This window comes from Staurois parvus, unplaced genomic scaffold (genome assembly GCF_062004578.1).
Source record: "Staurois parvus isolate SC_StPar_1 unplaced genomic scaffold, SC_StPar_1.0 ptg000318l, whole genome shotgun sequence".
NCBI lineage: Eukaryota > Metazoa > Chordata > Amphibia > Anura > Ranidae > Staurois > Staurois parvus.
Genome location: NW_028318114.1, coordinates 3,369,303 through 3,382,465, shown reverse-complemented (window position 1 = coordinate 3,382,465; position 13,163 = coordinate 3,369,303). Strand labels below are relative to the sequence as shown.

The 13,163-nt window shown below is 37.7% G+C and overlaps 1 pseudogene; it reads left to right on the top strand.

Moving 5' to 3' along the window:
• Nucleotides 1–13,163, top strand: part of LOC149457497 (potassium channel subfamily T member 2-like) — a 1,031,266-nt pseudogene that overhangs the window by 375,363 nt on the left and 642,740 nt on the right.

Here is a 13,163-nt window from a genome sequence, read left to right as displayed (position 1 = left end):
CCAACCACAGCAATGAATTTGCATGATCTCCACTTGACTACCCTAACATACATGTGCTGGTGGCAGCATCTTTGCTTTCTGTTTAAATGATCCCTAGAATGTGAATTAGAATGAGGCCTTGTCTGTTCAAACACCTTTAAAGTAGCACCTAATGTGAATGTGAAACCATGGGATGAGATAAGGGCTTGGACTAATGATTGATTGGATAATGCTGGTTTGCACTCCACATCCCTTGGGAAAGTTTGCCAAATCATGAGAAGAGTGAGCAAAAGAAGTGGATTATAAAAAAAAAAAAAAAATAATATTTGGCATGGAGTCCCCCCCCCCCCCCAAATCCATAACAGACCCTTATCTGAGCATGCAGATAATACATGCCTTCAAAGATTTATTTCCTTTGTTGAATTGCCTGCTTGGTTCACACTAGATGTGATTTAAAATTGTGCTTTTTGTTGGCAATTTCACCGTGTTTTCTGTAGATTTATCAATGAGTTATTGCGTTTTCAATTGTGTTTTGCATTGCTATTTCTATTGTAGTCTATATGTGAAATCGCTACAAAATGCTGAAAAAGTTAGACAAGAACTACTTTTGAAATTGTGCTGCAGCAAATCTCTTACGTTAAGACACTCACATCCACATTCGTTAGATCGGATATCAGGTACAATTTCAATTCCCAAATCGCACCTGAAATCGTGCACCCTGGATGCGACTTGGCATGCGATTTGCATGGCATGCGACTTGCAAATTGTATGCCAAGTCGCACCCTATTGTCTGCTATTAGAGCAGTCACATGAGTGCGATTCCCGCACTGATTTCTAAAGTAGTACATGTACTACTTTTATGACGATTTGCATAGATATCTGTGTCAGATGTCTTGCAAATCGTAAGGAAATCAGCATCTTCACTGTACGTCGCACAATTTCTAAATCGGCTTTGATGTGACTGCGGTGTAAGTGATGATTGATTGTATGATTGATTTCCTGAGTGTTTTTCCGATTTATGGGAAATGCCGCATACTAGCAAAAATTGAATTGACATGTTCAGTATTGCATGGGGTTTACTAAGAGCCCTAACTTACATTCATACATATACTAGGGCCTGTAGAGTGGGAATCAGTGGTTTGTCTTTGTGGCTATCGCCATTTGCAGGCAACCTATGTTACACTATGGAATTGCTGCAGGTCATAATTTGACAAGCATATGGGTGCAGGTGTACAAACAGTGAGCATTCAGGGGCACTTCCCCACGCCTTCACACCTGTCAGATTAAAACCTGTGTTCATACAGCTGCTGTGTCTCCATAGTGTAACAGGTGGCTTTAGCCACATAAACAACCCACTCATTCATGCTGTACAGGCCAGAGGACCTGTGTGAATGGGGCATTTTTTACTTTTTTTTTTCCTCAGCTCGTTAATTTCAATGGCCTGCCTAATGTGTGGGAACATGCAAAAATACTGCAGGCATATTATTTTAAAAGTGTGTTGCGACTAACCATGCACATCTGCAAAGGGCATTGCATTTCTTTGCTGTGCTGGAAAATGTTTGTTCTTTCATGCGTTTCTGCACCACCAATGGTATGAACAAGTCTTAAGGGCCAGTTCACACTATAGAAACAGTCTAGATGTGTTCCTGATGTGTTTTTGCATGCCCTTTTGGCATGCATGTTTTAGTGTGTTCCAGTACATTTTGGATGCGTTTTGGACACGTTGCATTGCATTTTTGTATCCCTTCCAGTTAGTTTTTTCTACTTTCTTTTTATTCAATTTAATTAGGAACATGTGCGTTTTAGTACATTCAAGGACGTTTCAATGTGTTCCAGTACAGTTCTGTGCAGAAACAATGCAGCATGGTCAACTTTGTTTACAGCACCTGCAATGCACTGAAAATGCAAGCGCTGATGTGAACTATGACATTGACAACCATATAACTTTCTTTCTGTGCGTTTGTGATGCCGAAAAAGCAACTGAAACACATGTAGTGTGAACTGGTCCTAAAGATTATTGGAGGTAAGGGAACGGGACTAACCAGGGATTGTGAATTTAATCAGACTAGTGGTGATATACAATCAGCAATCATATAATAATGTGAGATCTGAGCTGTAGCTGATAGAAAATGAGACACATTCACTTGATCAGTAAATAGTTAAAAAGAGTGGGGCGGTGATCCATAGATTTGCATATGGGACAGGTGATGATGGGGTGGGGGAGAGGGTCAAGTTGTATAATGAGACAGATTTAAAATAAGAGAAAAACGTTACAATGAAATATACACAGCATGAAACGTGCACATTTCCTAATTGGCAGAAGAACAGGTAACATTCATCCACTTTCTAGTCATTAGGCAAAATCATAATTGATTGATCAATATTCCTGGCACTGACACAACCCAGAAAATTGATCTCCATTTTTTTAACATTCATAAATGTCAAGGAGCTTATAAACTAAGGGCAGAAACTTAGCCATGTAACTAGGTCCAATGAACCTAACAGCATGTCTTTTAAGTGTTGGCAGAAACACATCCATACAGGGAAAGCATGCAAACTTGGATGTAGCCATGACTGGGATTAGAACCCATGACCCAACTGCTGTAAGTTCTGAGCTCTAACCACTAACCAACTGTGGGAGACACAGTTTGAGATACAATGTAGAATAGTTACATTGTTTAAAAATGATAAAGAAAGCGCTGGTCAAATTATATAGACTACTAAAATGGTATTACACAAGATAAATATAACCACGAACAGTAGTGCATGAACTCGTGAAAGGTCATCCACCCTTGTGACAGGTGTACTACACTATTAAGCACCTTTCTGGCTCCTGTGGCTGAGCTAATTCCTTCCCAGGACCATTTGGGCACCCATCCTGATGGATGGATGGAGCTGGATGACTAACCCATAGCTGCCAGCATACCGCTGCACCCCCAGATGTGTGATGTGTATAACCCATGCGCATTATTACTTTTGTTCTGAAGAGTGTAGACCAGTCCCAAGGGTGGTTTACCTTTCACGAGTTCATGCACTACTGTCCGTCACGGAGAGACCACACGTGCCATTCATAGGCACTCTCTGAGTTGGTACTCTCACACAAAGGACATTCCATTATTCAGGAATGATTATATAAACTTATTTTAGCACCATTTACCATTTTACATCATTATTGCAATTCTTTGCACTTTTTGGTTTTTACATGCGTTCATTATTGATCACATGCATTTATAATGCTGCACTTGTCTTTAACATAGAATAGTTATGTGATTAAAGAGAATGAAGATATATAATTATATTGGGAAATTAGAAGTATCCAAATTATTTGAGATATAAGTGTGAAAATGTTTAACATTTGAAAATAGAACGTGTGACATTCATTAGTAAATGCATTAGTTTCCTGATCATTTTGGAGAAACAGCAAAAAAAAAAAAAAAATTCTAATATAGGTGTACTATTTGTTATTCTAAATATTCTCTTTTGTTAAGACAAAAACTCCAATGCTAATAAAGCTCGCGCTTGTGCGCCATCTAGCGAACATATCCGGTATTGCACCTAAAAATGTGCTAGACCTGATTCCACATTTACTAATAGCAAAGTAGACATTGGTTAATGAGATTGCTAGATGCTGCTCAGAAGACTGACAGGTCTTGATTGATTTAATTGAGTCTGCCTGAATGGTCAGAGTCTGATAGTAGACTCACGTCTTAGTGAATCAGGGCCTTAATGTCTACAAAAAGAGTAACTGTCACCTGTCCAATGCTATCACATAGGGGTTTATGAACCCCATGTGATAGCAATAAAGTAAAGATAAATAAGTAAATAAATAAAATAGAAAAGGAAAAAAAAAGGTAAAAAAAACTGTATAAAAAAAATATTTTGTAAACCACACAGGTGGGGTATCGCCACCATTGAGTGAGAGCAATAATTCTAGCACAGGAACTCCTGGTTAGCTCTCTAAAATGATGAGCTGTAAAGGATTTTAAATCATCACCCATGGAGATTTTTGGTACCATAGTTTTGGTTTTTTTTGCGATATCACAGGCGCACACAATTTTAAGACTTGCAACAAGAAAAATTGCTCTAGTGCCAAACTAGTTAAACAATGATGCTGTCAAGAACATCTGTCAAAGTAATTTGCCAACATTTTTTAAACTTTTTTTTTATAAGGCTGTATTCATGCTTTAAGTGGTGAACAGCATTTTACTGCATTGGTCACCACAAGGACACCCAGAAAACAATTGTTTGCTGTGTGTCCCATCCACATTGAAACATGCAGCATTTTATTGAAGCTCACTGTACAAGATCACATGTCTCTGTACAGCAGCATGGCACATCTTGTTGCTATTCAATGACATGGATGAAGTGTACTTTTGTACACTGCAAATAAATTTAAATGAGGGAAAAAACAAACAAAAAAGGAGGCTGTGTGTGCTTTGAATCGCTCATCACACTTCCCCCTACCACAGCCACAAACAACAGCTGCTGGAAAATAAAGCTGTACGTTGTGTGTGAACTGGCACATTGTTAGTTCTGCTGCAGCACTCACTGTACATCACAGATATGCACCCCTTCACAGGCAGGATTAGGACACCCCCAGGCATGTTAAATAAATGAATTGGACATTTTTATTGTTGCATGTTAAGCATTTAAAAACACTGTTTCTGCCCAATTGGATTTTTTTTCTTTTTTTTTTAAACATTGGTACATGTTCCCCAGGGCAGTGCCCACCTCTGACTCATGATATGTTTTGACAATCCCTTGCCTATAAGTCCAAAAAAAACACCAGTAATTCTCCAGATGGAGTGTTATTTCCTGTGCATCTTATGCACAGGAAACCAGCATTGTTTAATTCTTCTTCAGCTACAGTATATCTATAAATATAAAACATATCAGATACCAAAGAATTAAGAAAGACATCTGATGGCTGTTTTCATATTATTATTTTTAATTTCAATAATTTTTATTGATAGTTTTTCAAAAATTTAACAGGCAGAAAACATTTGGTTCAGTATAAATGTAAGCATACAATACAGTTGTATTAAGATGTTACCCCACCTTTTGGCTAGGGTTGGAAATAAAGTTACTGCATAGACATCAGGCACAAGATTGAGGCAGCAGTTTAATCAAGTGTTCAATTCCTTTCAGATGATGTTGCCAGCTCCCCCCACCAAACACAGTAGTGTTATGGCCCTCAAATGACATGGTGAAAAGTAGAGGAGCTATAGTGGATCCATTTTTATAACAGTGTTTTTTTAATTAAAAAGATACTCACAAACACTATAGTAGGAAGAGCATGTAAAAGTGAAAGCATGCCTCCTGGCCAAACACATGTGCCAAAGAATGTCACACCCATGTTCCTGCCTGACTAGTCTTGTCACAACTATGTTTTCAGGGGATCAGAGTCCTGCTCAGAATGCTGCCATTGTTTTTATATATTTTTTTACACTTAGAACAGAGTTTTATTTATAGTTATATATTTGCTATAGCTTTGAGATCTGTTTTGCTATTACCACCAATAAATTTAGGCCTATTGCTACTTGATAAAAATGCAAAAAATTTAAAAAAGACTTTTTTTTAAATTGAAATGCATGGAAAAAATGGAATGCTGTGTCTATATTTATGTCAAGCTAAGTAAACATTAAAAAGTCAATCACACATGAAAAATATGTGATGTCAGAATACGGTGTCCCTGTCATTCTCCATGAAAACTGAAAATAACAGCATATACATATTACAGTACAGTGTACGTTATCCTAAATTGTATATTTCTTTAAACGTGTGTTCACATATGTACAGTGGGGATCGAAAGTTTGGGCACCCCAGCTAAAAAATTGTTTTAATGTGCATAAAGAAGCCAAGGAAAGATGGAAAAATCTCCAAAAGGCATCAAATTACAGATTAGACATTCTTATAATATGTCAACAAAAGTTAGATTTTATTTCCATCATTTACACTTTCAAAATAACAGAAAACAAAAAAATGGAGTCTGCAAAAGTTTGGGCACCCTGCAGAATTTATAGCATGCACTGCCCCTTTGCCAAGCTGAGACCTGCCAGTGTCATGGATTGTTCTCAATCATCATCTGGTAAGATAAGGTGATGTCAATCTCAAAGGTTTTAAATGCCCAGACTCATCTGACCTTGCCCCAACAATCAGCACCATGGGTTCTTCTAAGCAGTTTCCTAGAAAACTGAAACTGAAAATAGTTGACGCTCACAAAGCTGGAGAAGGCTATAAGAAGATAGCAAAGCGTTTTCAGATGTCAATATCCTCTGTTTGGAATGTAATTAAGAAATGGCAGTCATCAGGAACAGTGGAAGTTAAAGCAAGATCTGGAAGACCAAGAAAAATATCAGACAGAACAGCTCGCAGGATTGTGAGAAAAACAATTCAAAACCCACGTTTGACTGCACGATCCCTCCAGAAAGATCTGGCAGACAATGGAGTTGTGGTACACTACTCCACTATAAAGAGATACTTGTACAAATATGGTCTTCATGGAAGAGTCATCAGAAGAAAACCTCTTCTATGTCCTCACCACAAAAATCATTGTTTGAACTTTGCAAATGAACATATAGACAAGCCTGATGCATTTTGGAAACAAGTTCTGTGGACCGATGAGGTTAAAATTGAGCTTTTTGGCCGGAATGAGCAAAGGTACGTTTGGAGAAGAAAGGGCACAGAATTTAATGAAAAGAACCTCTGTCCAACTGTTAAGCATGGGGTTGGATCAATCATGCTTTGGGGTTGTGTTGCAGCCAGTGGCACAGGGAACATCTCACGAGTAGAAGGAAAAATGGATTCAACAAAATTTCAGCAAATTTTGGATGGTAACTTGATGCCATCTGTGAAAAAGCTGAAGTTAAAGAGAGGATGGCTTCTACAAATGGATAATGATCCTAAACACACCTCAAAATCCACGGGGGATTACATCAAGAGGCGTAAACTGAAGGTTTTGCCATGGCCTTCACAATCTCCTGACCTCAACATAATTGAAAATCTATGGATAGACCTTAGAAGAGCAGTGCGTGACAGACAGCCCAGAAATCTCAAAGAACTGGAAGACTTTTGTAAGGAAGAATGGGCAAAGATACCTCAAACAAGAATTGAAAGACTCTTGGCTGGCTACAAAAAGCGTTTACAAGCTGTGATACTTGCCAAAGGGGGCAGTACAAGATATTAACTCTGCAGGGTGCCCAAACTTTTGCAGATGCAATTTTTTTGTTTTCTGTTATTTTGAAAGTGTAAATGATAGAAATAAAATCTAACTTTTGTTGACATATTATAAGAAGGTCTAATCTGTAATTTGATGCCTTTTTAGAGATTTTTCCATCTTTCCTTGGCTTCTTTATGCACATTAATACAAATTTTTAGCTGGGGTGCCCAAACTTTCAATCCCCACTGTATGTGTATTTTAGAAATCATAGTTTCTATAATTTCATGTACTTCTTTTGACAGAAGTACCAAGTTGATCCTGCCAGTCCCTTTTCGTCTTTGTTCTAAACTGACCACACAAACCAGAAAATCTGATCTGTGCTTACTTGGTCAGTTTTCCTTTGTCTAGCCAGTCAGAGGTACAGGACACTGTACAGACATACAGCATGCCTGTATTGGTCAGCTCAGCCATCATGCCTCATGACCAATCAGTGCCTGCCTCTGGCACACACCCCTTCCAATCACAGCATACCTCTTGAACATGCCCCTTTCATAAGCACAACCTGCATCTTTCCTCAGGCTGAGCAGACTATGGAATGCAGGCACACTGTGTGTAAACAGTGTCTTGTAGCCCTGCCACCCTTTATTAGGAATAAGATATGCATAGTAACAATAGTAACCTTGCAGAACTTTTTAGCCTTATAAAAAGGTAAGAAAGATCATCTCTGAAAGTAAGCAATAATAGTTATGGTGCCTTCATAGTTATAACAGTATTAGAAAGTATCTATAACATAGTATTTTCACAACTACATTAAAGTTATCTTACAGTTAATTTAATACTTTTTTCCTTGTCACATTTGAGTCACATTAAAACATCCCTCTGCCCACTGTACAGTATTAAGAAAAAAAAAAACTTTGCTCAGTTAAATGTCTCCTCTATCAGTGCCCAGCTTCCGATTCATTTTTGACTATAAACTTCCTATTAACTTTGAGACCGGCCGAATTTAGTGTCAAGACTTACCCCCCAGGGACTTCAATGGGGTTCACTGTTAAGCTCGTGTTTCTTGAATTTTTCACTGTATTCAACAAACCCCTTGCAAGTTAAACCTGGGCAGATTTGACCAGCCCTATAAATAATTCTACTATATTACTTTCTAGTATAAGCAGAATTAAATCTGCTTTCAACCTCCTATTTGGGACAACAATTACCTAGAACTCTTTTTGTTTTAACAGAAGTCTACAGAGCATGACTATTGTCTTCCCTGCCAATAATTAATTCTGTATACGGTCACAACCTCAACTTCTTAAGTATGATTTGAATCCTTACAGCAAGCCAAATAATGCCCTCTCTCTCGGACCTGATTTGAAAGCTGCTGTGAATAAAATAATTTGTTGAAACCAAGACTCCTAAAAACCCCATCCTCTTTCTGCTTTCTCTCTCATTTCAGTAGCCATAGCAAACCTTTTTCAACATGACTCTGATGTGCCATTTCAGGTCATAGCAGGGAAGATAAGGATGTAATATAAAGGAGTATTACACATGATTACACATAGCACAGTTTATAAATAACTTTAGCAATTTTGCAGCAGCTACACATATAAATCTCACTTTTCCTTGGAGGTTGTATTTAATTGTATATCGTGAGAGTCTGTTTCAGTAAACAAAATACTGTAGAGGGCTTAGACAGAGAGGGACAGAGGAGTGGAATGATAAGAGCAGATAGCAGCCAAACATTATAGATTACAGTCTTTGCAGTGTCGATAATAAATCAAGAACTTACAGAAGAGTATACCATTATTAAAAAATGTATTGGCAAGTACATTAATCAGTACTGTGACTAGTGCATTTATAACATAGCTTACATTTGAGGGACAATAAATCCCTAAAAAATACCTAAAATAGATCTACACTGTAAGTTAGGTACACTTTACATTATTACTCAAGAATTCGGGAAGCAAAGTAATAAATTTAAGTCACCAAGGTGTCCGTTTAAGAGAGAGAAAAGCCGAGATCCAGAAGATCACATCTGATCTCTCAGGTGTGCCAGTTTATGAAGCCGAGGTGAGGAGCGGAAAACATTTTCTTCACTTCTCATCACAGGACACACCCTTCTGTCATTCACTTTTACAGAAATGGCCAGTTTATGAAGGTGAGATCTGAAGATCTCACTGGCCATCTCTTTAAAATATCTCCATCCTAGATTTTCCAGCAAAGAGCTGGAGAATCTTGGTAAGAAGCTGCTGTGATGTGAGGAAGAAGGCTTCTTTCTGCCTAAAATTAGCACCAGTGGGGTTAAACATTGATATAAATTATAACTATATACTGTATGTTTATGTATGTATAGTTGTGTTTTATATATAGTGTACAATATATATATAATACATAAACATATATAAAGTATAGTTATAGTGTATTGTCGTTTTTTGATTGAGTTGAGTTGAAATTTTTATGTGCATTTTGGTGCTTTTTTAACATATATTTTGGCTCACTCTTTACCTCCATTTTTGTGTGTGTTCTGGAAATGCATGCAAAATGCATGTCATGTTTGCTGTCCCATTATTTGTTAATGGCACTCAAAAGTGGCTAGCAGATGTGCAGTTTGCCAAAATATGCATAAAAACCAAATCAAAATGCACTTTAAAAAAGTGCCAAAATTTGTGCTAAGAAAAATGCCAAAATGTATGCTACAAACCACACCAAAATGCACGTTAAAATAATCTGTGCCAAAATGTGTGTTAAAACACCTAAATGTGTGTTAAGAAAAGCACCAAAATGCACATTAAAAAACCCCCACATCAGAATGCGTGTTAAAAAAAAATAAAAAGCGGAAAAATGAACGTAAGTAATGCTGAAATCTGCAATAAAAAGGAGCCAAAATACACATTTAAAGAAAATGCCAAAATGTGCGTTAAAAAATACCGGTGGTCAGTGCTTATTATTTTCATGTAATGGTCTTTTTAACTTTGGTTTCACTGTTTAAACTTAGGTGATCTGTAATCACACAATTATCTCAGGAGATCACATGCAGCCCCTCCCCCTTCTGCTGTTCTCAGAGGAAAAACTTCTCCTCTCTTCTCCTTCTGAGAGCAAATGTTCTCCGCTTCATAAATAGGGGGACAGAGGAGAAGATTTTTCCCTGAGAAGTGCAGAGAACTTAAATGAGATACACTATCTCTGCTTAATAAATGTACACCCAAATACTTAACTTTGAGCCCTGCTTCAGTAGAGACAGGCATAGGGGCCTACATGTAGAGCTGCTCATATTAGGAGTGACATGTTAAAATAAAAAAATGTTATATCTAAGTTTCCTCCATCTTGCCTAGGTTTGCTTTGCCATCCATGTGCCCTTGTGTGGTCAAAATCACACCAATCTTGCTAAGCCCCACCCCTTTTAAAGGTTCTAAAAATCATTATCATACCACTGTAGTGGTGACTGTTTAGATGTATTCAGATAAGATACAGAAAACCTATCAGTAAAACAGTACACATTTGTTAAGTTATGTTAAAATGTTATTCATGTTACATAGTATATTGTTTTTTTTATTCTTACAATTATTTCGCTAGGCCAAATAAGAACTTTTTGGATGCAATTTGTTGGTTTCCAATGGTCTACTACATGGTGGGCTGCATTGACAAGTAGGTAACATCTTTTGTTATATGTTTGCTAGTTTATAGCCTTGTGCTTTGCATAAAATTACTAGGTGTGAAAAAGTTTTAATGTGCTACGTTTTGAATTTTGCAATTGTATTATAAATTACCAAGTGCTAGTTCAGCTCACAATGGAGTTCATGTATTTATTTTTTTATTTGATTTGTAGTGCCAAAAAGTTTTATAAAATGGTCAAATGTGTGGTTTTCTTTTTTGTCTTCTTTAGAAAAGTGACAGAGGGTGCCTGATTGGTTGCAGTAAGCACTCCTCTTACCTATTTTTGGGAAGTTTGAGATTTTTCATTTAGCATCTGTTAACAATTCTAAAAACCTGAACTAAAACCTAAACTAAAAAGATCCCAAACCCTCTGGAAATCAATGAGAGTGAATCTGTCAAAATCTATTAAAAATGTGCAGTTTCTGGCTAATAGGCAAGGGGGTGTCAAAAATAGCATGAGGGTGGGCACTGCCCTGAATAATATGTACCAATGCAAAACAATAATAATAACTCCATTCAGGCAGGAGCAGTGCTCTTTTTAAATGCTTAAAAAGAAACAATTTAAATTTCCATCTCCATTAAATAACATGCCTAGGGGATGCCCTAATCATGTCTGCGATGTACAGAAAGTTCTGCAACAGCATTGACATTTACAAAGGAAAAAAGTTTAAACTTGCAGACAAAAGACCCATTCCAAGGGTCTGCTGCTATGTATTCTGGAGGGCCTTTGGATGGATCTATGTGCTTTTTTTTTTCTGGAAAAGTAATTTATTCTGTAGCACATTCTTTGGCAAGAATGAAACAATTGTGTACAGTTCCCACCCAAATACATACAAGACCTTTTCTGGCAGGAATTTTAAGGGGATACTTAAAAAAAATGAATCCTGAGGTTCCCCAGGAAATCCATTTCAGACCTTTAGGGCCTGATATGGATTTTAACTGGATCTCTGAAAAATAAATAAATTATTGTAAAAAATGCATGAGGTCCTTTGATCCGAACATGCAGCCTGGATGGTCGACACCCCTCCTGACCCATAGCAGAGCACTTGGACTCAACATGGGGGGTGCCCTCTACCAAAGCATCTTGTCCCCATATAGATTCCTCTTCTAACTCTGGCTTGTGGGTGTGTGGATCTTTGGGCAGGGGGCTTACCAAATCTGGCAGTACCAATAATAAGACATAATAATAATAATAAGAGAGCTGCCATATACTGCCCCCCCCCCCCCATCCTAGTTGAATAAGTAAGGGATACATAGTAAGGGATACATAGTAACCCTACTCATTCACACACAAAAAAAGAGACACCCAAACGCTTTCTTGAAGAAAATAAAAATCCCCCAAAAAGTCACTAGTTGTAAATCCATTTTTAATCACAACGCCCACCACACACTTAAATCTGCCGAACCGGTGTCCACAACCAATATGGACAATACTACTAGCTGAGTGACAGCTCTCCAAGCTGTCATCAGCTATATAAGGGAAGGGAAGGGGACAGTGGTGACATCATTGCCTAAATTTGGCCATATTTAGGCAATGATGCAACTTCCTCTGATTCCTGCCCATTTGCTTACATGGGTCAGGATTCCTGGCCATGTAACTGAATGGGCCAGGTGATGTCAGTGATTCGGTGTGGATGCCACAAGCACCCACTGCTTCCTTAGCAACCATTGACATCTAAAAGCTGTAATGTTTGTCCACACTGAACATCCAAACAGCCGTGTTCATTCGGAATGTTCATTTGGACTGAATATCGAGCTCATCCCTTACTGATATTAGTTTGCGGAAGACATTCTCCTTTTAATTTCTCTTAATACATGAGCTCCATTGCTTCAAATGTATTTTTTGCAAAGTAAGTATAAGAAGGAAATAAGATTCCAATAATATTTTAGTTGTGTGTTAGCTGTTGCTATATACTGTATAGTGTACAGTATATCTACGAAATCACCTGTTGTTGACTATTTCTATTTTTAGACTTCATCTATGACTTCTTTTTAATTGGTGTTATTTGACCCAGAGCACCACGCAATGCAAACACCATTCTTGCTTAGGAGCCATTAGTGCAGAAATCCTCAACATCTCTTCTTATATGCACCCTTTGTGTGTTAGTTAAGATGGAAGATATTTACACCCAAATCATTTCCCTGACTTTGACAGCCACGAAAACCTCTTTGTTATTGTGATAAAAGGAAGGTTTCTGCAGGACACCTTGCATGTGAGTTTAGGTTTTCACAGGAGTGGGCACTAAATAAAATTGTATGGATATTGTATGCAGTGATGTGCAAACAAGTGCCAAAACCTAGTGTGTTCTTCACAATCCTCCATTCATTCTTGACTGGTGTAAAGATCTCAGATTCCCATGCCTATATAAAAGGTATGACT